This window comes from Ochotona princeps, chromosome 11 (genome assembly GCF_030435755.1).
Source record: "Ochotona princeps isolate mOchPri1 chromosome 11, mOchPri1.hap1, whole genome shotgun sequence".
Taxonomy (NCBI): domain Eukaryota; kingdom Metazoa; phylum Chordata; class Mammalia; order Lagomorpha; family Ochotonidae; genus Ochotona; species Ochotona princeps.
This window is the reverse complement of record NC_080842.1, coordinates 65093649-65120035: the sequence shown is the minus strand read 5'-3', so window position 1 is coordinate 65120035 and position 26387 is coordinate 65093649.

Below are 26387 nucleotides of genomic sequence, written 5' to 3'. Positions count from 1 at the left end.
GGTCATTTGACCATGCATGCAGACTAGTGAAAAATTGAGTCATGTGACAAATAGAGTGAATTCCACTGCTGCCCTATCATTTGCTGCAGCTTTCATGTCATAAACAAATCTCCTTTTCATGGTCTCTGTAGTGGCACCTGTTTCCAGTGTCTTTGCTTCTGTTAGTGTTCCTGTTTCAAACAGTGCCCAAGCATAAGACTGAAGTGTTCCTGAACTCCAGAAAGTTGTGGTGTGCCTTACGGGGAAAATGCTCATACTGCATTTGCTTCCTCCAGTTGCTGTTGACTAATTTCTATGTTAGAGCACCAAAAAGACATCTGAAAAAAAAATGTCTTTGCACAAAAACACACAGGAAACGAAGCTAAGTATTGATCCACTGACACAAACACAGTGACGTAAACATGGCCCTACAGGAAACAGGCTCAGCACATCAGTATTCCCTCAGCCACTGTTGGCAGTGACCTTACACAACACAGTTCCAGCCAACAAGGAAGATAGGCTGTAGCACCTCATTGTTTTCTTGCTATTATTACATACCGTAAGGCACCTCAGTACTGCCGAGAAACCATGGCTTTTGGTGAAACACATCTGGATTTTATCCACAGGTGTGTGATCTATTTCAAGATAATCTCATTGGATCTCACCTTGCAGGTTTGCATGATGGTACTCTGACGTGTTTTTTGTGAACTACTGTGACTAAAAAGGCAAGTGAACATCAACTACCAACAACCTACCTAGTAGGTACTAATTAAATGGAAGGTACTTTGAAAACATTATCTAAATTTTCTCTGTTGAGTATGTTTTGGTAATGGGAATACTTTAATAGAATATAACTAAATTAATTTTTTAAACCAACCAGTTTTTTCAATTGAAAGATGTGTCAGGCACATTCCGATCTGTTTAAGAATTATTCTGATAGAGTTGCACTGATATATATTTTATGGATCTAAAATAATTTTTGAGAAGGGAGACCACAGTTTCCTCAGACTTCAAAAGGGATGCCACAAAATTTGTTAAGAATCCCTTCATCAAAATGATCTAACTGATTCCAGCACCACCTTTCCCTTCTACACCCCCAGGTCTTCCCTGTGTGACCAGAGGCCCAAACAAGGGCTGCCTCAAAAGAGATGAGCATTAGAGGAAGCTGGGAGAGGCAGAACCAGAAACGGCCCACTAGAGAGGGAACAATACCTCCAAATCAGGGGAAGAGTGGGGTTTGGGCGTTTCCAGGCAATAAAAAGTAGCAGTAATCCTCCTTTGCAGTTCATTGATGAGATGCCAGGACCCAAGACCCACAGCATGGCAATGAGTCCAGGGAGCTGGCACAAGGTAACTATGCTCCCAGCTTTAGTACTGAACTCCAGCAAAGTACCTCACAGTGGAGTGGGTCTTCTCAGGGAGGACAGTGAATACTGCAGCAGAACCTCTGATGTCCTGAAGATCAACACTCTGGACACTGCCCAACTCTGGCTCCTACACACACAGAGGTCAGGGAAGGGAAGGGAAGGGAAGGGGAGGGAGGGGAGGGAAGAAAAGGGGAGGGGAGGGGAGGGAAGGGGAGGGGAGGGAGTAAACAATGTGTGTGTGGGGGGGTATCTTTGAGTGTTTTCAAGTGTTGCACATGAATAAAATGCATGGTTGCTTTGCTAGGAGCTTATGGTTGAACAGAAGCAAACTTCGTAAAGTTGAAAAGGACAGGGATGTTCTTGGCAGAAGGCAGCAAGTGCAAAATCCCAGGTAGGGGTGTGTGTGTGTGTGTGTGTGTGTGTGTGTGTGTGTGTGTGTGTGTGTGTAAGACGGCGAGAGAGGGAGGGAGGGAGGGAGAGAGAGAGAGAGAGAGAGAGAGAGAGAGAGAGAGAGAGAGAGAGAATGGTAGAACAAAAGCCCAATGAGAATAAGGGTAAGGAATGTAGGAAGCCACCACTACAGAAACTTCCTGACAGCTGACAGGCCACACTGAGAAAGGTGGCCTTTCTCACGACAGCATGAATGTGGCTCGTAGTGTGTGGATAGGGTGAGTAAACAGAGGCAGGGACATAAAATGGTGAAACTTAATTTTTCCAGAAATACCTGTGGCTTAAGTATGCTGAGAGCCTCATGGAAGGATAAGAAAAGGTGAATGAGGTGCTCTAGAAACCTAATGCAATTGTCTGCTAAGAGGAATGGTAGTCTGCACAAGAGAGGCAGCAATGGAGGGGAAGGAGAGGCACAGAGTTTAAGAAATAGGAAATAAATCTGATACAGTCTGGGGACAGATCAAACCTATAGGTTGAGACATGTCGGAGTTCCTAGCTCATCAACATGGGCATACAACACTGCAAGAGGTGGCATTGTTCACTGGCATGAGGCTCACCCAGAAAGGGACAGGAGAGAGGAGAGGAGTCAGAAATGACAGTACTGACAATGAGATGTTGGTAAAAAAAAAAATCTATTAAAAGATCAAGGAGTTATGTGTGTGTCTTGTTCGGATATGATGCAATGTTTACTTTATAGAAATATTACTTGGTGTCTTATAAGTGTGTACAATTCATATGTGTCAGCTAAAAATAAAAATTTAAGAAAATGAGGTGCTGTCAAGACATATTGGTTGAGGCTGAGTACGTAGCTTGAGGTGTGAAACAGAGAGGGACAGTCATTAGTGGAACAAATTTAAGGGAAGCTACGAATATTCAGATTTGAAGCCACTATTGATCATTCATAGCCTTTCTACATTCTAATGATGATGATGATGATGTTTGATTACTATCCTAATTACTGGCCAAGAAGCTGAGTTCCACCATTGCCTATCCAATCAAAGGAAGAAGCATGATCTACACCCAGACAATTTGCTGAGAAAGGCTGGGACACTAATTGCATTCACCTTATAAATTTGTTTTGGAGATTGAATTAAAAAATAATGATTGACCCTTATGTAGTGCTATGTGCTAGTTACTGTTTTAAGGGCCTTTTAAACTTAATCTTGGCAAAAATTACTAGGCAAATGTTACGATTATGATCTCCACTTCAGAGATGAGACAACAGACATGACTGGACTTAAATAATCTGCTCCTTGTTGATAAGTCAAAGTTGAGATTGAAGTTCAGGAAGTTTGGCTCCAGAGTCCATGGTCTGGCACACTATGTTGTGGCTTTCCAGACCCAGAGGATGCTACACAGCAAACATTTGATGAAATGGAAACAGATTATGGGGAGACTTCATGAAGGACATCAATTCTTTGTAGATTAAAAGAAAAACTGTGCCACATTAACAACAAAGGCTGAGTTTAAATGGAAAAAGACCTGTCAAAAAGTAGTCATTGAATATTTGTTAAATTAACAAATAGCCGCTAGATGAGGATAATAAAAACTATTTCTAATGTAAGATGTAGTCTGCGAATGTCTCTTGAGAATGTCACTTCTGTTCTATGGTTCCGGTTTACTTTTTTGTAAATGTGTTTCTTGGAACTTAAGGAATATGGCATATATTCTGCATGTTATCACTCACTACTCATGCTCCCTTGACAGACATTGCTAATCTATCACAGCGCTGTTTTCCCATTGAGCCCTAGGGCACCATCAACACCATGCTCTCTGAAATCATCAGCAACGTCATGAAAGGTGCAAATCTATAAGCCGACCCTAAATTCCCAGAAGTCCCTTCTAACTCTGACATCTCATCACTTTGTGAAATAAATGACCTTCTCTTCCATTAATCTGCTGCCTTCCCATGTCTTCATTCAATTTCAAATCTAGACCTTTGGCTTAACAGCCCTGTATTCTTCAGGCCACGAGGCAGGGCCATGCACCACGTGCTGAAAGCACCCCAACAGGTCTGCACAGCTGAAGAGATATTTAGAAGCCGTCTTTGTGACTGGAAGCCTCGTGCTGCTGTCAGCGGCATTGCTTGCCAGTGTCTTCCATGTTTCCTACGCGTTCCCGGAATTCTCAGGAGTGATCTGATTCCGTTTTTCGCCAGAATTCTGCTCATCCTAAATGTGTTTCCCGTCAGCCCGTTTCCAGCTGCAGTCCATAGGGCCAAGCAAACCAAAGTAAAGAGGCCCTTGTTGACACCTCCATTCTCCCACACATCTAACTCCCTCCCCACTCACCATGCGGGCCTGTTTTCTTTCTGCAGCTGTACACCAGGGCTTCAGGAAGCAGTTTGATCAGACGCACATTTTAAGCAGCTTTGGAATGATTTTTCACCATCTGCTTTGGAGTACTGGAACTAACAGAAATGTCTTGGAGCATCACTTTATATTTCCCCTGCCCCCTCTCAACACTGAATCAAGATCTATCAGCAACTCTATCTTGGATGAGAGGATAACAATATTTATGGTACACTCCTACGTTTGCAGACACTAAACAGACAAAATGGGCATAGCCAGGTGATGTCTTGTAACCAGACCCCAGCATACCGGGCAGGTTGGCCACAGACTAATATCTTGGCAGAACAAGGCTGAACTGAAAGTCTGACTCTTGGACACCTTCTCACTGTGTGGCTACATGTGAGTCTCCACTACTATAAGCCTGTTTCTCTACGTAATAAATGTTCCCTTGGAGTCATTTCTTCTGCAGGAATAAGATGCATCTTGATCTAGAGACAGGAAATGAGCGGCAATGAGAAAGAGGAAGATAACAGTGTCCCTTGGGCACTGATTTAGATATAGATGTGAAAAGAATACTGGGAAAATGAATGCAGCAAGACAGAAAATTTCAAAGTTTGACTCTTCCCATAGCTTTGGTGTATCATGAGCAGGAACAAGGTGTTTCCTCTAGTGCAGTAGCAAACAAAAACTGAGATGAGCGCCTTCCAAATGAGCATCAAATGGGTACAGAATGATCTAGCAAAGCCCCACAGTTTCCTGCTGTGCCCTTTCTTAAGTTCTCAGATAATGGCAGACTGCTTCTTCAAAGCCAGGGGGCAATGTCTCACTGCAGCCTCCTACGATGCAATGCACGGGACAGCATTCTTACCTGTCTCGCTATGTTCTATGGGTCACTTGTTTTCAGAGACAACTTTATAATGACATGCCATTTTTTAAGATTTATTTATTTTTCTTATAAAGTTAGATTTACAGAGGAAATACAAAGAAAGATCTTCCATCCCCTGGTTCACTCCCCAAAGTGGCCACAATAATTTATAATTTTTGACATAAAGTTTCTGCACATGAAATTTAAAGATAATTATGTTTTCACTGTCTGTTGCAAAGAGGAATGGGAGAAGTCTTTTATTAATCATAAAACTCCTTCTGTTTATGTTATAATTATTACAAATTAAAAATTTTCAGACTCATTATAAATCATGCATTGTCAATAAGTGTCTTCAGATTTATTTCCTGAAACAATCTTATTTGTGAGTGGTCTATGTATGCAAGGTGCAGTGTTGAGTCAGGGTCACAGAGGATGGGCAGTGCCCTGAGGTTCCTTGCCCTGAGGTGACATTGTCTGCTAAAGAGTCAGGCTTCTGGTGGTAGACAGGATTCTACGTTGATATGTAAAAAGTCATGCTATGGGGCCAGGCACGATAGCACAGTGGTTAAGGACCTCGCCTTGCACGCGCCAGGATCCCATATGGATGCCAATTCTAATCCCGGTGGCCCCATTTCCCATCCAGCTCCCTGCTTGTGGCCTGGGAAAGCAGTCAAGGATGACCCAAAGCCTTGGCACCCTGCACCCGTGTGGGAGACCCAGAAGAGCTCCTGGCTCCTGGCTTTGAATTGGCTGAGTTCTAGCCGTTGCGGCTCACTTGGGGAGTGAACCATCAGACAGAAGATCTTCCCCTCTCTCTCTCTCCTCCTCTCTATACGTCTGCCTTTCCAATAAAAATAAATAAATCTTTTTTAAAAAGTCATGCTATGGATGCTAGTTTGTGTCCTTGTTGCTCCACTTCCCATCCAGCTCCCTACCTGTGGCCTGGAAAAGAAGAAGAGGATGGCTCAAAGCCTTGGGACCCTGCACCCACATGGGAGAGCTGAAAGAAGCTCCTGGCACCTGGCTTTGGATCAGCTCCGTTCCGACCATTGTGGCCATTTGGGGAGTGAACCAGCAGATGGAAGATCTTTCTCTCTCTGTCTCTCCTTCTTTCTGTAAATGTGCCTTTCCAGTAAAAATTTTAAAAGCATAATCCAGCCAGCAAAAAATTCAATAGTACTAAACCTGAGGAACCCTTAACCAGAAACAAGAACCGGGTGACAATTTATCTTTATCTTAGGTAAATTCTGTTTAAAAGTCACTTATTTTATGAAGGTGTTGGTTTCCTTATTTGTAAACTGTAGACTTTGGCTTAGATTTGTCTGCAAGAGGTTGTAGCAAAGTTTGCATAAAGTTAAACAGGTTGTAATTTTTACTTTCATTATACTCTACCTTGTTGGAGAAGAATCTTAAAGAGCCTTTTTGTAAAAATGTTTATGACCATTTACTTGAAGAAGAGAAGAACTGTGTTGTTCAAATTTTTATTTATCTCTGAAATTCAGAGTTGGAAGAATTATAGGCTTATATGATCTTAATTTTCCAAACTCAGAAACTATGATTCTACAAGAAACAATGGGAAAAATTTCTGTTTCTTTAAAACCATAGTATTTCTGCCAGGGTTCACTGAGTACACCTGAGGCTCATCTGTGGACTCAGGGGTTCCAGGTCCAGGGGCCTGTCTCACTGTCAGTGTGGCCAGAAAGGGGAGGTAGAAAAGCCACCGGGGGCCTGAGGCTCAGGGGCAGGCAGCTCTTAAGAAGTTGTCTTGAAACCTCAGTGTACGAGTTTCACATCCTTGCACACATATGCCATGGTTGCAGGAATCATGGCTTTTCTCTTCTTCAAACTGCCAAGTCGATGTGAGTGCCTTTCACTGGCAGCCAAATTGGGGGAAAGGATTTGAGGATATATAGCCCTCATGTCTCCTGTGGGATTCAGTGGAGACCTTAAAAGGGGGTAAGATATCAGATGCCAGCTTGACCAAAATCCAACACCTGCTATAAACAGACTAGGATATCAGTCCATCCCTTTGCCTACTTCTTTCCGCCATAGGCCCAAAGCAAACCCAACCAAGACCCAGGCAACTTGCCTCTGAACATTTGCTGGACTCCTACAGAGGTGAAGACTCTGAGGAGAGAGAGCTACAATGAGTTAAACAGACCTGCATTACTTACAAAAATATCTGACTTTTTAACTCATTTCTGGCCATGTTTGCAAAGATCATTGGGATGCCTTTTGGAGTTTGCAATTCCCTATTAGCATTTTGTAAGCCAACAACTCTGCGAATCAGGTCCTGTGACCATCACATTAAGCTATAAAATCATGTTCTGCTGATGCAGTAATTGCCTGACATGGCTACCTGGTTCAAACTCATGCTTAGTATGCAAATCTGCTTCAAGAATGCATTTGACAATCACTTTTCTGTCTACACAAACTGCCCTTTGACAGAAAATGTATTCCAAAAAGAAGACTTCTTTCTAATGCCTTTAAAACTATTGCTTGTAAGTCCACTGGTAGCTGAGAGCAACAACATATGCTTATAATTAGGATTGCCATCGGGGAATTCAACCTTACTGAGCGAAGGGAAAGGGGCCCGCCAAAGGGGAACAAAAAGCTCTCTGAAAAAAAATAGAAGAAACAAGCCTGGTCCAATTGGCTCTTCCTAGTAATGGGAGAAGCTTGTGAAAAACATTGCTGGTTTCATTCCAGGTTTTCTTTTTCTTTTTCTTTTCTTTTCTTTTCTTTTTTTTTTTTAATGCTGTGTGGGCAGAATGAGTAATGCTTCCAAACAAAATCCAGCTTGGGGGACCTGCTTTCTACAGGGGCTGAGGAGTTTCACAAAGACCCACCATGTCCTGAGCAGCTGCTCTCACCATTGGACCCTGAAACCAGGCCAGCCACTTGCTCCACTCATGTGTGATTCATGCAGAGCTCTGAGCGCTATGCATGAGAGGTGACAATGTGGACCCCTGTTTCTCTCCCACTTGGGTTCCTCATTGAATTTCTGCGTTTAAAGTCTGAAATTGCAGAGTTGGGCATGTGATTCTGCTTCTCTGGCCCTAGGCCTTTCAGATGGGAATGAAATACACACCTCACAAAAACATTCTAAGAATTAAGTAAAACAATGTCAAGGAATGTCTTGTGCCCACTGGCCACTCAATCTGCAGAATTACCATTGCTATTCTCTCTCTCTCTCCCTCTTTAATTATTGTCTTCTGAGCTGCTTGGGATTGGCTGCTGTCATGAATACATGCTTTTTAACTTTATTGATTCATTTACAATTACTCAGTAAATGCTAACATGCACCAGGCACACTGGAGCTGCAGCAGTATACAGCATGAATAATGTGTTTGTAGTTGATCATCAGCCAACCTCTGATAAGACACTGCACTACATGAAACGGAGAAGGCCAAGATGCTATAGAAACACCTATGAGGGAAGCAATTTTGCCTCGTCTTGGAAATCAAGGAAGGCTTCCCAGATAAAGTGGTTTCGAGTAATATTTAGTTCGTGTGTCTCACCATGCCAGATACAGGATGCTATGAAAGGGAAGATAAAAGAAACTAGACTTGGGACATTAGATCATTATGAGTGTCGAGACTCAGAGGAGGAAGAATGCTCATGAATATGTCTTACTCAAGCAGCACCTCAACAACCCATGTGGTGGCTTGGACAGCCTAAAAGACAATCTCAGAGCTTGAGTAGGAATAGACTTCTTAATTTTCACAGCTGTGGGTGAGAGTACACAGGAAACACATCAGCTTGCTTGTCGCAGCCAACAAACCGCAGCAAACAGACCTGCACCCAGCCCTGTCCTCAGTTTCTCATATATATATATATATCTTACTGACAACAGTGGAAAGCAGTCTGAGGTACAGCAGGGAGTCCTCAGTTTCTGGGCCCACTGATTAGCACAACATGTATTAACCACAAGACCTAATGGCACAGATGAAAGAGCAAAACAGTGCAGAATCTTGACAGTACCTTCCCAAGTTCATCTTAACATGAACTCACTGGTTAAGAGGAAAGGCATGGGCCCAGCACGGTGGCCTAGCAGCTAAAGTCTCGCCTTGAACACGCCAGGATCCCGTATGGGCGTTGGTTCTAATTCCAGCTGCTCTACTTCCCATCCAGCGCCCTGCTTGTGGTCTAGGAAAGCAGTTGAGGATGGCCCAAAGCCTTGGGTTCCTGCACCCATGTGGGAGACCTGGAGGAAGTTCCTGGCTCCTGGTTTCGGATCGGCACAGCACAGCACCAGTCATTGTGGTCACTTGGGAAGTGAATCATCAGACGGAAGATCTTCCTCTCTGTCTCTCCTCCTGTCTGTATATCTGACTTTGTAATAAAAATAAATAAATCTTTTTAAAAAAAAGAGGAAAGGAGTGCAGCACACACACCCATCACTATGTGACATGGGCTTACACAGGAGCCTAATGATACAATGCAGAGAAAGGTCATGCTGACAGATTGAAGAGATAGATAATATTTGGACAGTAAGCTCGAAAGGACAAACATCCTTCCAGCCACATTGCACCACAAGACACAATTTCCACTTCCTTAGAGAGACTGATTATATTTCCTTGTTTGTAGGAAGAGAACGTTTGAAAGCCATATGTTTATAAAAGTGTAAGACCAGCAGAGAAAAAAGGAAAAACTGTTAGCTGATGGGCCAGCAAAGCAACAAAGAAAAAGTTGTAGCAGTGGAAGAACCTCTGAGTTGTACTGAAAACGTTTGTGTTCTAAAGAGTGAACCCTGACAAATCAGGAACATAAAAACAGTGATTCTATAAGCACTGTACAAAATGAACCCAGTTTGGAACTTATCTACTTCATAAATAGCTGTGCAGTATTTGCTATGTGCTAGATATCATGTTCTATCACATACTGAATTAGCGTAGACTCCTTCCTTTGGCTTCATTCAGAACTTATTATTACTGTAATCCTCATCATGGAAAGAGATTCTGCTCCCATTTCCTGTCTCTATCTAGGTGCTATGAGGCCTGATTCAGACAACAACCAGAGAAGGAAGGAATACACTCAGTAGTTACCCTTCCAGGAACATTTCCTTTCCCTCATTCACACAAAGGAAGATGAAGGGCCAAATTCAAGGTGCCACTGAGACCAGATCCCATCCAATTCACCAAGCCCTACGTGGCCTCTCTGGTCCTTTGTTACCAACTGGTGGTCCTTTGGACCACTCTACTGCAAAGTCCAGCTTTGGGACTCTGGTGCCTTGACTGCAGGTTGACTTTCTGTGCTGAATGGACTGATCCCAAATCACAAGTCTAGCCAAACTCACATGATCTCTTCTGCACTCTCACAGTTTATGTATGCACCTTGGAAAAGAATAGGATGCTCCCACCTGTGAAATCACTGAACTTAGATGGCTTAAATCTGCCTACTAGGTGAATTTGAAAGCCCAATGTATTAGCAGTCAGAACTCTTGTCCCCAGAGGCTAAGAGCCAGATCATAATGTTCTTCATAGAATTTGAATCTTGTCAGTATCGTCTGCACTAAGCTCCCCTCCATTCTATCTTCTCCCACCGTCTTCCCTACCTCCATCTCAAGCCCTAGTTGTGCAACTGCATCCAGGCAAGATCAGCACCATCATACAGCTAGGATATTGGTAGAAAAATGAACAAAGGCAAAACAACATGGGTGTGAGGCTCAGGTAGACTCAACTTTTTATGCTAGAATAATCACTGAATCTGTGTGCCTTTGAGCAAGTTATGTCACATCTTTGTGAATTCCAAAATATGTAGTTTTGAGGGTGCTGATTATTGCCCTCAATGGTTGCAAAGATGAAAATAAGATCCCATAAAAATATAAAGCAGTTTTGGGAAGAAATTAAAGCTCTATCTTTATCTGACTTGATTTCTTATCCAAAAGTTTTTTCCTCAGGTAGTACATCAGGTAACACTGAAGACAACTCATTGGTGAATTTTTACTTTGACCTTTTCACACACCACTAAATTATAACGGAAAAACGCCTGGAGTTCTGTGTACTTGAAGTACTATTTGCAATCAACATAAAGACTTTTTTGGATCCTGAACTCCTTTAAATTACTTATCTTTCTGGAATGCTGGAGACTGGCACCAGGAACTTGAATGCAGCACTTGGTCTGAAGTCTGGCTCTGCCTCGGGGCAGCACGTAACCTTGGGCCAATCATTGCTCTTAGGTCAACCTCAGTTCTCCATTTCACAATTGTGCTAATGGTTAATTTGCAAAGCAAGTCAATTTTTGCAGTGAACAGATGAAATTGTTGATTAAGAATACACTGCAGAATAGTGGATTTCTCTTCATTTTATTTGAGAAGGGCCAGATTTACACTGTTATGTATGTACAAAGTAAAATAGCACGACTGTACCTGTAAGAGTTATTTCTAATTCTTTAGTTTTCAGTATGTTTTTTGGGGAAAGGATTTGTTGATATTTGGACAAGTTAACAACATAGTTCTGCTTTATGAACTGCCAGTAACAAAAGTTGTCTCTATGTACTTTCATCCAGCTTTTATTTGAGGTTTTGCATAAACTTCTCTCCTATGTTGATTTGACCTTTTCAAACCCCTGTTCTCTGAGTGTTTGAGACAAGATGAGGATATGTACCGTGATGAAGTTGAATCATGCCTTTTATACCAAGAGGAGACGGAGTCTAAGCAATTGGCTCTGATGGCAGGAGAGCCTATTAAAATATTAAATGAGGAGTTAGTGACAGGTTAGCCTTTTGTGGCAAACCTCCAAATCTTAACTTAGTAAGGTTTAGTTTTGGCTGTAACAAACCAGCTGCCACAAGCTGTGTAAGGCCGTTAGTTACACACATGAGCACTGACAAATTATTGCCTGAAAGCTAGATAAAAATAAGGATTCTTGTTTGCTTAATGTACCATCTTCCCTTTTTTAAATGAGTCACATAAGAAAATAACATTGAATTGAGTTCATGGATGTACAAAAGTTAAATGAATTGAACTCTAACAAATGCCAGAACAGAGATCTCCGAGCCGAAGAGGAGAAATGGGACTGATGCTCCTTACAGGCTGCCCTGATGGCAGAGTGCCTATCCCAGCCTTTTGCAGCCCTGCCCCAGGAGACCACTTCTAATAGGTCGTGCAGGTTTATGATGAGACCCTTTTTGTATTTTACTAACCGCTAAACTTTGGATCTTTTCCAAATGACTGCACCTCATTCTGAAAATCTGCATACTGACGGTCACAGCTGTCAGCTATTGAGCAGTTACTGGGTGCCACGCAATTGCAAAGCTTGGTGACTAACTTACTGATTAAAATACAATGTTAATAAGGAAAAAAGGAATAAAATAATACATTGAGGCAGGACATCCTATGGCCTAGACTTTAGAATATTATAAAAGAAAGGAAAAGGAGTTGGAGTGCTTCAGTTTTGCAGAGTGCCCCAGAGTGAGCTGACTTTGGGTCATGTCTAGCTAGCTCAGTGCCCCAAAAGGTAAGAGCTCTCAGGAGAAATAGATGACAGTAGCTCATGCCTGGCATTTTGTTTCTGAGTTTGAGGATGACAGCCATAGGAAATAAGACTTCTGGAAATAAAACTAGACTAACATAACATCCACTTTCATCATCCTTCCATGCATTCATTCTTATTTTAAAAAAGCTTGTTTTCAGTTCTCTCACCAAAGAGTCAAAGTCGATCTCCCCGTACACATAGTATGCACTGGCCATGTGACTTGCTTAGTTCAATGGAAAGCAGTAGAAATGATATTGCCCTGTGTTTGGAGGGTCCTTGTCCTTCCTGCCTTCTCATACAACTGCCTTGAGAACATGCTTGGGCTGGTTAGCTCATTAAAGACACACTAGGAGAACTGAGTCACCTCACACATCCCCGATGAGGCTATGCAAGATCAGTCTACAGCCATCTGACTACCAGACGTGGAATGAGAGCCAAGATCAACCAAAGCATCTAGCTGATTTGCAATAGTTTGCTCATAAATGAACCAACCCAGCAAAATCAGTTGAACACTGACAATTACATGAGTCAATGTATGTTTATTACTCTTTCCCACACAGTACTTGGCTGTCATGGAATATTATTGCGCTCACAGATAGATAATGTTGAGTCTTATAAAAGCTATGTCTTCTTTCTGTATTACTAAGAGCTCACTCATGAGAGCAACATTTGTACTTCATGTCACAGGGTTCATATCAGAGAGCCAAGAGAAAGAATCTTAAAAGCTCATTTAACTCTCCTGGCCAATCTGGAATAGAACTTGTAGTGGATCTAATTCTGCTCAAGATATATAACTTGAATGTCTGTGCGAGTATGACAATTTGCCAAGCTGTGTAGATGCTTGCAAGAATGATTCTCAATGAAAGTACATGCAAGGGAGACAGAACAGACCAAGCTATGCAGCTTTCCTTCTCCTCCTCCACGTGAGATTCTTCATCTCAAAAAAAAAAAAAATCTATTGCTAGTTGGAGAAAATTATGCCTTTGGGTAGGGTAGGAAAAAATTGAAGATCCATAAACCTAAAATCAGAACTGACTTTCTGTTATCAAATATAACCAACACTCTTGGCGTATTATTGTAGTCAAGCCTGCTGGCAGTAGGAAAAAAAAAATGGCAACCCTCGTCTCTGCCCACAATTTCAGAGCCTGCACTCCAGCAGCCTATAGCTGTACAGGGTCTTCTCTGAGCTGTCAGATGGCTATTCATCAAAAAAGAAAACTATAAGTGGGGCTGTTATTAATGAATTTCTTCTTTATTTCACATATAAATACAGCGTTCACTCACTAAATGTCATGGCTGAAGACAAGCCCTGTGATGTGATTGAGGAGATTCCTAAAGTTCAGATTAGTAGGTGAATCAATTGGATCCTAGCTCCATGTAGAATGTAAGTTAGCTGCTAGAAAAGTTGACCAATGGCTTTACTCCCTAAGATTTTTGGCAAGCAGTGCTAAAATCCCCCAAATTGATTTAACTTTTAGAAAGACCTCCAGTTGTATATAGAATACTCCTTGGTGATGGTTAGTTTTCTATGTCACCTTGGCCAAGTTGCAATATTTAGTGGTTTAACCAAACACTGACCTAGACTTTGCCATGTTGGTGTTTTGTGGATGTGGATAATATTTATAATTAGTTGACCTAAAGAAAAGATTACCTTCCATAATGTGCACAGACCTAATTCAATCATTTGAAAGTTTTAAGAGCAAAAGCTAAGATTTTTTTTTTCAGAGAAGTAGAAATTCTGCTTCAAGACTACAACTGGAATGCATTTCCTGCTTGCTGTCCTCCCCAACAAATTTCAGATCTGCCAGTCACCACAATCACATGAGCCAACTCTTCAAATCTCTTTCCACACATATCACATGTTTAATATATGTGATATATGTGCATATGTATACACAGAATATATAACACATGGATTAAATATATACATACTTCTTTATACGTATGTATCCACTGGCTGTGTTTCTCTTCAGAATCCTGACAGATTTAAACCTTCCTCACCACCACAGATTCCACTTCTGCAGCCCTAAAAGATTAACTTGCTCTCATGCTACACTCCATGTCTAAATGTGCTCCTGATACATTTGCTTCTTACTATTACTGTGGTCCTTGGATCTGGACTTGGATTATCAACTCCAATGGTACTACTCCTCCCAGGTTCCTGCATTGGCGGGAGCTTGGAATCAGGAGTTGGATTCAGAAATCAGACCCAGGTTCTCTGATAGGGGACAGCTTCACTAACAGGCTAAACACCTCCTGCCCATGATCTTTTTACAAGCAGACTGTACTATTTATATGATTTGTGTTGAAGGCAGAAGACAAAAAGCAGCTCAGGGTCTTATGCCAACCGTTGCACAATAAACCCTCAGTTACAGAAGTTTTCTTTGACAACTGAGTGTAACTCAAATCTCTTTCCAGTATTTGTCGTGTTTTTAGCAGGGGCAGAAACACTTCATGACACAAAGGCCGAAAGCTGGGATGTTTCAGTGCTCAGCACAGAAGAGGAATGCGGACACGAGTTAGCAAACCTCAGAAAGGCCACTGGTAAGGCTGTGATGATGTAATCGCAAAGGTCAGAGTTCCCATCTATAAATGGTGTTTAATATTTGTTCAGCTGAGAAGGACACTTCAGATCTGTGGAGAGCCTTAGTGCTTCCCCAGAGTTTTAAGGATTCCCTGATTAGTTGAAAAGTTTCACTTTTAGGAAACATGAAATGAACACCAACTGTATAAGTGGGGGGAAGATTTGAGCCTAAAGACACACAGACACACACACACACACACACACACACACACATATACACAGTGCATCTAATTCTGTGTTCATGGGACTACCCTTAAGGCATCAGAGTCCTGGTCTAAGGCTCTCTCTGCCTGGCTGACCACCTGCAGGGCTTCAGTCATTCTTCAAAAACAATGTCATGATACACCTGAATAGCGGAATGATGGACTTATGACTATTGTAGAAGGACTATGCTATTGTAATAATTTAGGGGAAAACAGGGGGGGTGGGGAAGGAAGGATAGGAAGAGCGGAAGAGGAAGCCCCTGAGCCTATGGCCCCTGAGCCTATGGCAGTGCATCATGAAAATTGCATAGTGTGGAGACCGAGGTAGACAGCAAAGGAACACAGTTGTTTGCCAAGTGAACAATGTGAAATTATGGCACATCACTGTAGTGGATGCTTGCATGACCTTCCACTGAAAGGATATACTATAATACATTTAATTAATTCTCTGTTGTATGAACAATATTCTTACTGCCTCTTTGAACAAAGATTCCTTGGATCATTTCAAGCACTAAATTGTAACAGATAAGATTGTAAAAAATCAACATTTTTTGCACTACCTAAATGACTATTTAGTTTAATTCATGCTAACTCTCATGAAAAGGATAAATTTCTAGAAGTAGAATTACTGTATTACAGGAGATGGACATGGCCAAATTGCCCACCAAGGAAGATAGGTAGAGTCCACTTTGATTTGCCCAAATATCCTGTTGGTATAGAATCTTATTAAATGTTCCAGCTTTACTAATTTGATAGGTAGAAAACAATAATTTATTACAGTTTAATTTGTGTTTCTTTTACTGTTAGATTAATTATAGTTTCACAGTATAAGGACCATTTTAATTTTTGGTCTTATGAACTGTCTGCTGAAATCCTTTACTTGGTTTTTCTCCTAAATTTTCATCTTTCATACTTAGTTGAAGGCACTTTGCATAAAACAGATGCTCTCCATATTTGCATTTAAGTTGAAAATATTTACTCCAACTTTGTTCTGCCTTTGACATTTTTTTCTGCAGAATTCTATTTTATGTGTATGTGACTAAATTTATGTTTTATTTTAGTTTGGTTGTAAGAAATTACTTACTCCCTTCAAGATTGTTTTTAAATAATTTCTCCATACTTTTTTGTGTTTTATGATTTTAATTGGTATGGAATCTTTTAAAACTATAGAGCTCATTTTTATGTGTGGGACAAGGTCAGGAGAAAGCAAATATATATATATGCTATCCCATTTTCCAAGTCCCATTTGTAAACAGCAATTTTTATATGTATTTCATAAATTAAATTTTTATTTGTGTTTGCATTTATATTTGGGATTTCATTCACTGGTCTTTCTGTGTACACATTGTTTTAATTAGGGTAGAAGCATATGTATATATATGATATACAATCCCTGTATCAGACTTCTATTTCAGCATTTTATTGACCCCCATCTGCCTAATTTCATATATATATATATATATATATATATATATATATATATATATATACTATATAGCATTGTACTGTTCTAGATCTACATCAATGGTAAAATTGAATTTCACTATTCCTTCATTAAACACAGTACTGATTTTAAGATTAAAATATATTTAAAATACATGTTCATATGGTTATGTATATTAAAAGTATTCAAATTTTCTCTTTATTAAAGTTTTTAGCAAAATGAGCAACTGAATTTTATCCCATGTTTTTTCGCCATTTTTAAACGTTAGACATTCTCTCTTTTGAGCTATTTCTATAGTGAATGATAGGGATGTATTTCCCAACATTTCAACACCTTGGGATTAACTCCCACTTGGTTATAATGTGTGATTCTTTTGATGCATTCCTGGATTCTGTTTGTTATCAATATAAACTATTTTGTCCCACAATTCAGTTTTCATTTTATATACATGGGTAATGTTTGCCTATTAAGCTCATAAAAACATAATTTTAAAAACTGTTTTATATCTGTGCATTCCAAAACATATTGAACAGTGCTGGATTTACCTCTTCCTTAAAGGTTTGGTGGTATATCTGTGATGAATCCTTTTGGAGGTTGTAGTACTTTGACTATATTCACAGGTGCAATGCCACAGCATGGTGACTTTTCTTTGTGTGTTCCTGCTTCCATCACTTCTTGTTTCACAGCTTCTGAATCCTAAGAAACATCTACCCCAAATTATCTCCCAACATCTACTTTCAAAATTGGTTATACACTTCTTCTGGTTTTAATGGGATACCACACACACATGATGATTTTCAAGCATTTTAGTGGACTTTTATGTTAACTCAGATATTTTAAAGACATAGTGAAATAGAAATAGATATAGATTTTTCATCTGCTGATTCATTCCCTAAATGTCTGCCACAGCTCAAACCCAGGAGTCAGGTACTCCTTGTGGGTCTCCCATGTAGATAACAGGGAGCCATCATCAGACTCCTCCTAGAAGCAGTAGCAAGAATCTGTATGGGTAGTGTGAATCAGCCAGAACTCCAAATGACACTCGGATATTGGCCACAATGTCTATTGCATTTCTGGGTTTTGTCACAAGATGTATTGTGTAGTAATGGCTTCCAAAGCATCCATACTTCCCAGAACATCTTCTTAGCTGGGATCAAATAGAAGCACAGAGCCAGAGATAATTCTGAGATACCAATTTGTTCTACCATGCTCAATTCTGGAAGTCACTAACATGGAGGAAAAAGGAAGTTTGAAGTGGGTGGAGCAAGAAACTTACCTGTAGGAAAGATTTCCGATTGCTACACATAGAGATAGTAAACAAAAGATTTGCTTCCCATCAGCACCCAGTCAAAATGGAAGGTTTCTGACAGAAGGAAAATCCTCAATAGTGGAGCATGTTTTAAAAAATCAAATTATACAAATTTGGAATTCATATATATAGGGCAAAAACCTTCATGCGTATGGCAGACAAACATATATACATGAAGTCACCTGTTTTCCTTTGTTCAATTGATTTTCTCTGTTGAATTGCATCATAGGGAGGTTGGGGAGAGGCAGACAAATGGCATGCCAAATTATTAACCAAAACTGAAAAACCTGAATAAAAAATGGTTTAGGGACAGAACCACATTTTCTTATGAACATCTCAATGCATGTAACTTCTGAGTAATTTGATTCCACAAGTATAAAGCTTGAAGCAGTTTGAAACAATTTTAAAATTTATTTGAATTGCTCTACATCATGAGTAAAAGTAACTCAACACACTTAAGACTAGCCAGTAGAGAAGAAAATAGGAAATATGTACCTTATATGTGAAGAAAACTAATAGTTTTCCCTACATTTTCCAATAATCCTAAATTGCTTTTATATCTCAGTGATAAACTGTGAAGTTGAAAGACAATGATGAAGCATAAATTTTTGTTAATATTTCCAATCACCTTTCCTGACTTTCTATAGAATTTGATAGTCATAAAGAATTGTTATGCAAGGGGTATAAAACTCATAGGCAAGAACTGTCATTAAAATGTACTAATTAATAAAAATACATTGACATCAGTTTTGTAATATATTTAGTGTTTTGGTTGTAGCTTATTTTTAAAACTATTTGCATTGCAAACAAGTACTGACTTTGGCTATCTTTGTTTCAAAATGTGTATCAGTTTGGTAAAGAGAATGGCAAGGATGTTTATGCTTTGGGACCAAAAGGCTACAATTTGCTTCCAGCCTTATGTGAGTGGATGGATGTGCCTGATGCTATTTGGCCATTATTGATTTTTGTATGTCTCCTAGCGCCAGCTTTAGTACACCATGTTTTCCTAGACAACAATTCACATCCATTTTCTTCAGTTTTACAACTTATTTGTTTTTAATCAAAATAGTCTCGTAATTCTTTAAGGCCTCCTCTCTTCCCTGTGGTTTAATTTGTATGTATTCTGTTTTACTAGCTGTGATCATCTAATAGAGTTATCTATTTATTGTTCCTCCTTAAAAACTAAACTTTTGCTCTTTAGTTCAGTTGTTTTAGCTACTTTTTGCTCTTCATTTACTCTTTTTTTGGGGGGAGGGAGCTTGATGTGTCTTTTCTAAGTCTTCTGTTTTTCAACATGACTTGTTTTAAAGCTGTCTCAATACATAATCGAGTTTTGCTCTGTAACTCAATTGCATTTCTTAAATAATAGTATTTACCCCACTTTCAGTTCTTGATATGTTACCTGTTAGGTCTAATATTGCCAGCATTTTATGCTGTTTACATACAAATTCTTGAATTTTTTTTTTAAAAATTGCTGTATAATCTATGTGGTGTTGCTGCTGCTCAACTGGAGGGTTTATATGTTTTCTTTAAATAATTACTTTACTATTGTAGCAATACAATATACTGGAGCCTATCCTTCTTTAAATACTATGATTTCCATAACAGTGATAAGATGATAAAATCAGACATCTCCTCCTCCTCCCTTTTCCTATACTGCAACCTTAGTTGATTGTACGATTGCTTATGAATTATCATTTTTCAATAATATCTTTTAAATTCTGGTTTTATATCCATTCATTTTTTTCATGCTACTCTCCCAACTACTCTAATCTACATAGTTTCAATATTGTTAGTACTTAATAGCCTATGTATTCCACTCTTCAGTTAAAATATTTCTGTTCATTCAGTCTTTATTTTTGGCTGTGATTCTGATGGACTATTACTTTGTAATGCCTTCTCCAATTTTTTTTTGTTAGTTAATGATCACATGTCAGGAGGTTTTTCAAGCATGGCTCTACAAACTTTACATAAAACATACTTTTGCTGAGGTGAGCAGTCTGGTACAGCCCTGGCTATTGCACTCATTTGTTTAATGAACAAATGGATACAAGATCTTTATTGTCTGTCTGTCTGTCTGCCTCTCTCTCTCTCTTCCCTTCTCTTTACCTTCCTGACCTCTTTAACTCCACCTTTCAAATAAATAAAATATATAGGTACTTTAAACATGTTTTATAAATGTCTTTCTAGTCTGAGTTAAGTCTAAAATTGATGTCTAATTTCCTTGAAGACATAATCATCCTTAAGATTTGAAATCAGAATTTCTCAGTACCTTTGGAACATGCTCCACATCAGGGTGCTTGGAATGGCACTGGGTGGCTGTGTCCCCCACCCCTAGGTGCTGATGCAGCTGGGCTGCTGGGAGTGGCCCTCTCCCCTTCCTCCCTACTTTGCCCCGATACAGGAAGAGGAAAGGAGGTTGGAAACAGTTGTCCCCATTCCTCCACCCTCCCCACACTAATCTGTGGTCTGCATAATCATGCATCCTCCTTAACTATGTGAGCATCATAAAAATAAAATTATTATAAAAAGGTTCGATATCAGAATTCCTGGCATTACTTAGTGAAGTATATTTGGGGCGATGGAATTACTAAAGTCCTAGTAACTAAAGTTGCTAAATCAGTCCCTATATCTATTTAAAATGAAACCTGATTCCACATTTCTTTCTCTCTGATATTCTGTAAACTGGGTCCAAGTCCAATCACTTCCCTTGAATGACACCAACTAACTTGGAACAATACAGTTGAATATTTAATGGTGATTTGGCACTTTCTTAGCTATTTTCAACTTAGCATTTCCTAACCTAATCCTGTGTAGATTTGGAGTCCATAGGAAACTGGAATGTTCATTGTGCTTGGCAATGAGAATGATACAACTTGATCATACTCTTTCCTCCATAGCTGACATGAAGCTCACAACAGCTCTGATATCTGTTCACAGCAGCTTTCCTGCTCTGTGGCTGCAGTGGTTTGCATATTTCCCTCTTTTCCCTGCCAAAATGCTGGCTTTTCCTTCAGCTCCTATCCAGTTGCGTGTGCAAGTCGCATGCAGTATCTTCTCTTGTTATTGCCTTTTCCTGAAAGTGTTTCCACTCTCCTGCCTCGCTAATTTTGAGACAGTGTTCAAGCTTCAGCCCTGTACTAACTCTCCTGAGAATTATTCCTGGGTATTCTCAGATCCTTCTATTGCTCATTCACTACTGCATATTGGTGTTGTGTTTATGTGACTTCTCAACCACACGCAAACTCTGAACTTAATCAGCATTTTTTTGAAAAGTGCTTTTTACATCTCATTTCCCAACATCTAATGCTGAATTTATGTTTATTCAATAAGTGACTGAACAAAGGAGTGACACCTGCTTATGTGTTTTTGATTAAAAGTCACACTGACTTAATTTCAACAAGGACCCTCTCCTCATTTTCAAGCCCTTTTTTTTTTCTGTGTTAAGGTTGATCATCACTCTTTTACAAACTCCTCTGACAAAATCAACCCTAAATTTATGCATTTTGCATTGTTTTCTTCAGCCCGTCCCCATGATCATCCATGAATCATGATTTAATCTGGTGGCATTACCTTTCCCTGGACTCCATGTATCCTTCAACCGAAAGTCCCCACACTTGGAGAACCACTGGCTTAGTTAAATGGAGGCTTGGCAGCATTCTGACGTTCTTTTTGCCTGATGTATCTGTATGCTGACACCTGTGTCATTCTTCAGGGCTTCACCAACTGACTCCTTGGTTTAATTTGCCTCTATTTCTACTAACACCTTCCTTTCTTCCATAGAAGGGAGGAGCTAATTTTATTATTTCACAATAGACTGTATTTTCTCTTATAACATGGGTTGATTTCTCAACGGAATGGTTTCTAGAAGCAGAAATCCCTATCAGTTCAATTACTGAGTGATGGCATTTCCTAGGTTCCAATCTGGGATAGATAAAAGGATCTGAATTTGGAGAAAAAAAAAATAATGTGGGATTGATTCTATCTTTAACATTTGTCCATTATGTTTCTTTGGAAATGAGCAAAGAAATTTAATTTGCTCACTGGAATGAATGATTCTTGTGTGCATTACAGGATTATCATGGGGACTGAGTGACTATGAGACTGAGGATCATTGTATTATTTAATTAACTTATTTATTTTATTTGAAAGGCAGAGAGAGAGAAAGAATGTCATCTACTGTTTCACTCCTTAAATACCAACAGCACTTGGGGCTGGGCCGGGCGGAAGTCATGAGCTGGGAGCCCAATCTGGGATTCTTATGTGTCAGGCACTCAACTATTTGAGCTGTCACCACTACCTCCCAGAACATACATTAGCTGGAATGTAGAGAGAAGCTGAGACTCAAACTCATTCTGAAATGGGATCTCCACACTCCCAGGGCCATCTTAGTCATGAAACCCAAACGCCTGCTGCAAGGGACATTTTAAAGCTTTGATATACTTTACAAAGCATAGTTGCTACCATACGGGAAATTATAAAAATCAGAAATGTAATTCCTACTTGTTCTTTTCAACAGTGAAGAGAATATAACTATGAATAGAGAAATCAATGAAGACTGATATTTAGAATTCCTGATAAATTGTGAATTCAGTGTATTTCAATTTTTGCTGAATTTGTTTTATGATATACTGTTTTCCAACGCCACAAAATGTGATGTAAGGATTGTGATCTGTCTCATACATTTCCATATTCTACTTCTTAGTAATCAAAATGAACTGCTAGCCCTACCCTTATTCGTTTGTTTTTTCCAATATGAATTTAACAGCAATCTTGCCAACTGTGTCCTATTGCACTAGGCAAAGTTCTGCTCAGAACTTCAGCTTGTTTGATTCAAGAATGCAATTCTAATAAACGCTGGAGATTATGGTGTATTTCAAGCTTTTCTTAAACTCTGTTTTAAGAAATTAAAGCAATTTGCATATTTTAGATTTGAAATGATGGTTCAAGACTCTGCAAATAAAACATTACATATAGCTGATGACTTCTTTTGGTGTCTGTGTTAGAAATAACTTAGCATGGTGTAGAAAGAATTCTATCCTTTTGTTAAATCTTATGGTTTTCTGAAATGTCAATGATTTCTTTATTTTCCAGTGGTAAATATTAATAGTTTAACATTTAGCACAGAAGAATGAACATATTCAATGTTTAAAATCATATTTTTAATAATAAATATCAACATTGTAAATATAGTTTTCCAAATAAACACACAAAACACACACATTTTAAATTTGTATACATATGTAGAAGCAAAGAGACAGAGAGTGATAAAGAATCCCCACATGAAGGCAGGAGCCAGAGTTATCAGTATAAGTTTCCCACACTGTGTGGCAGGGACCAACCCTTAAGTGAGCCCTTGCTGCTTCCCAGGGTTTTCAGGAATAGGAGTGTGCACTCAACCAAGGTACTCTGATGTGAACCTGCCTTGTGCACACACATTTTCAGAGTTAAGTCTATGTAAAATCTTTGAAATAGAACCTGAATATTTTATCTATTGTAAAACAAATTTTCTGGGTATCAGCAGTAGAAATTAAGGTGCTATTGGAATGCCTGCCACACATGTGGGAGTGCTTGGGTTTGAGTCCAGCTTCTAGATAATATACAACCCTGGAAGCAGCAGGTAGAGACTCAAGTACCAAGTTCTCCATCTCCCATGTGGGGCATCTGCACTGAGTTTTGGCCTCCTGAAGTCTCCTTTTTCTAGTCCTAGCTCCTGTGGCATTTTGGAAATGAGCCAGTACGTAGAAGACCTCTGTCTCTATGTGTGTTTCAAATAGCTGAATAAAAACAAATTTGAAAATATGTGCATTTATTATCAAACATTAAAAAAGAATTTAAGATGTTTTATCACCAAATATCATTTGAAACAATGCAGGGCCCAGCATGGCAGCCTAGCAACTAACGTCCTCGCTTTGCACGCACTAGTATCCCATATGGGCAGCAGTTCTAATCCCGGATGCTCTGCTGCTTGTGGCCGGGAAAGCAGTCAAATATGGCCCAGGGTCTTGGGACCCTGCATCCACGTGGGAGATCTGGAAGAAGCTCCTGGCTCCTGGCTTTGGATCGGTGCATCTCTGACTGTTGAGGCCACTTGAGGAGTAAATCAATGAATGGAAGATCTTCCTCTCTGTCTCTCTTCCTTTCTGTGTATCTGCCTTTCCAATAAAAATAAAATAAACCTTTTTTAAAAGGTACAAAACAACAAATCATCAACTGAAACAAAGTATGTAGCAAAATTAATTTATAAATGATAATGGCAAGACTACGATGGGATCCTTTAAATGTGTAATAAAAGGACAAATAAGTGAAAAAAACAGTTTTAAAGAGCAAATGAATAAAGTAGAAAAAATATAATGACAAGAATAGTTCAAAGAAATAATCTATCTCTACAATTAAGTATACATTCTATTAGGAAAATGCAAATGACAAAAATGTCATAGTACAACCAATTGATTGACAAGAGACTAATCTTTCTGGATGAACATGTGATGAATAACAGTTTACTTGAACAACATCAAATTTCAAAGGGAACTCAGACATAGCTGCTGCAAACAATAAATGGCAGGAAAACTTTAGAAAGTAATTTTGATTTTTCTAGGAAAGACAATATTTTATATACTCTACCCAACTGTAATTTCCCTTATTGGTGCACATCCAAGTGAAACTCACCTGTATACAGGAGTGTGCTTAGCAATATAACACTAAGGACTAAAACATTGAAAAGGATCTGAATATTCATGGCCAAGAAAGTGGATAAACTGTTGTTCAGCTAAAAACACACTTTCATGAGGCAAAGAAAATGAGGACACTTCATCTAAATATATTTCTGGATAAACTACTACTATACTAATACTATACGGAGGAGCAGAGATCAATGTAAGAAAGCAACAACAATCATAAGTTAAAAGAGAGAATCAAGATGGCGAAATAGGGTAAGGACACGTTTAAACGGACGGAAAAATATTTAATCAGTATGAAGCAGAAAGGACATATTACAGGAAATAGGAAAGGACAGAACAACAGCAGAGGGGTACCTGGAGACTGACAGACACAGGAAAGCAGCAGACACAGCAGTGTCGTGTTGCAGAGACTGATACTCTAGCAAGGCGATTTAAACTCTACCAGCAGCCGAAACTCCACCAGCAACCAGGTGGGAAGGGACTTTCACTGGGAGCTTGGGAGCTCGAGAGGTGAACCCAGACAAAGACCTGTCCATCCTGCTGGTCCGTTTGGTTTGACCAGGAGCAGAGCAGCAGATCTCAGACAGGCAGTGCAAGAACAGAGTGGATTTCATAGCCCAGTCAGCCCCCTAGAGCTGAATTGAAGGCCATTTTGTGTAAGGGGGAAATGGCGAGAGAAAGGAGAGTACTGAGCATGCGCTGAGCTGGGAGTGAACTCATTTCTGATTCAGTGAACTGCAACGATGTGGTATTCTACGGGTTCCACCCGGAGCAGGTCTGGGTAGCCCTCGGATCTGACGGCCAGCAGATCAAGAACAGTAGTGGTGGTACGTCAGGCGCCATTTTGTACACTGTGGCAAAAGCTTTAGGACTGCAGGTGACAATAGTGAACTACGCATGTGCTGAGCTCGCAAAAACTTGCTGACGTCAGTGGATTGCACCGTCCCGCAGGAAAATAATACTGACTGTGGCAGCCTACCAGCCAAAATAAGTCCGTCTGGCAGCCAGACCTAACGTCCAACAGGTTCCAGCAAGATTAGTGCCACCAACAACCTAATTATAGAGGACACCTGGTGTCTCTAATCCTGGGACCTGCTCCAACCGGAAGTGGGAGAAAGGTTGCAGAGACAACAGTGCAACCTCAGCATGGTATCACAGGAGGTGGAGAGAGGTGAGCCAAGAGCTGGGGCTGTGGAGACCTCGGGGGAAATCTGACATAAGAACCCAGACCTGGAACTCGCTAGAGGTTGTGGCACAAGTGGCTGCATTCAAAGATCTGTGTACCAACAGAAATAAGTAAAATTGAACTGTAGACCTGTGGGTGACACAGCTTAGAAACCTGCCCCAAGGAGAAGACTCTGCTAACCAGAAATACAATGATCAAGAGCAAAAGAAGAGACAAAGGCACAAAGAATATTGCCGAAAACTCCCCTGCAAAGGAGCAAAACCTATTGCCAACCTCAGAGTTAACTGAGGAAGACATCGAGAAAATGGGGGACACAGACCCATAAGACTCATTTTAAAGATTCTGATAAAAAATGAGAAGCTCATGCAAGAGTTCAAAGAATTTAAGGAAGCAACAAAGCAAATCAAGGCTGGTATATCAGAAATTAAGAACACAGTCAAGCAAATTAAGAGTACAGTGGAGAGTCTCCAAAATAGAATGAAGCAAGCAGAAGACAGAATTTCAGAATTGGAAAATATTTCCATTCACCAGGGCGAAGCAAACAAAAAGCT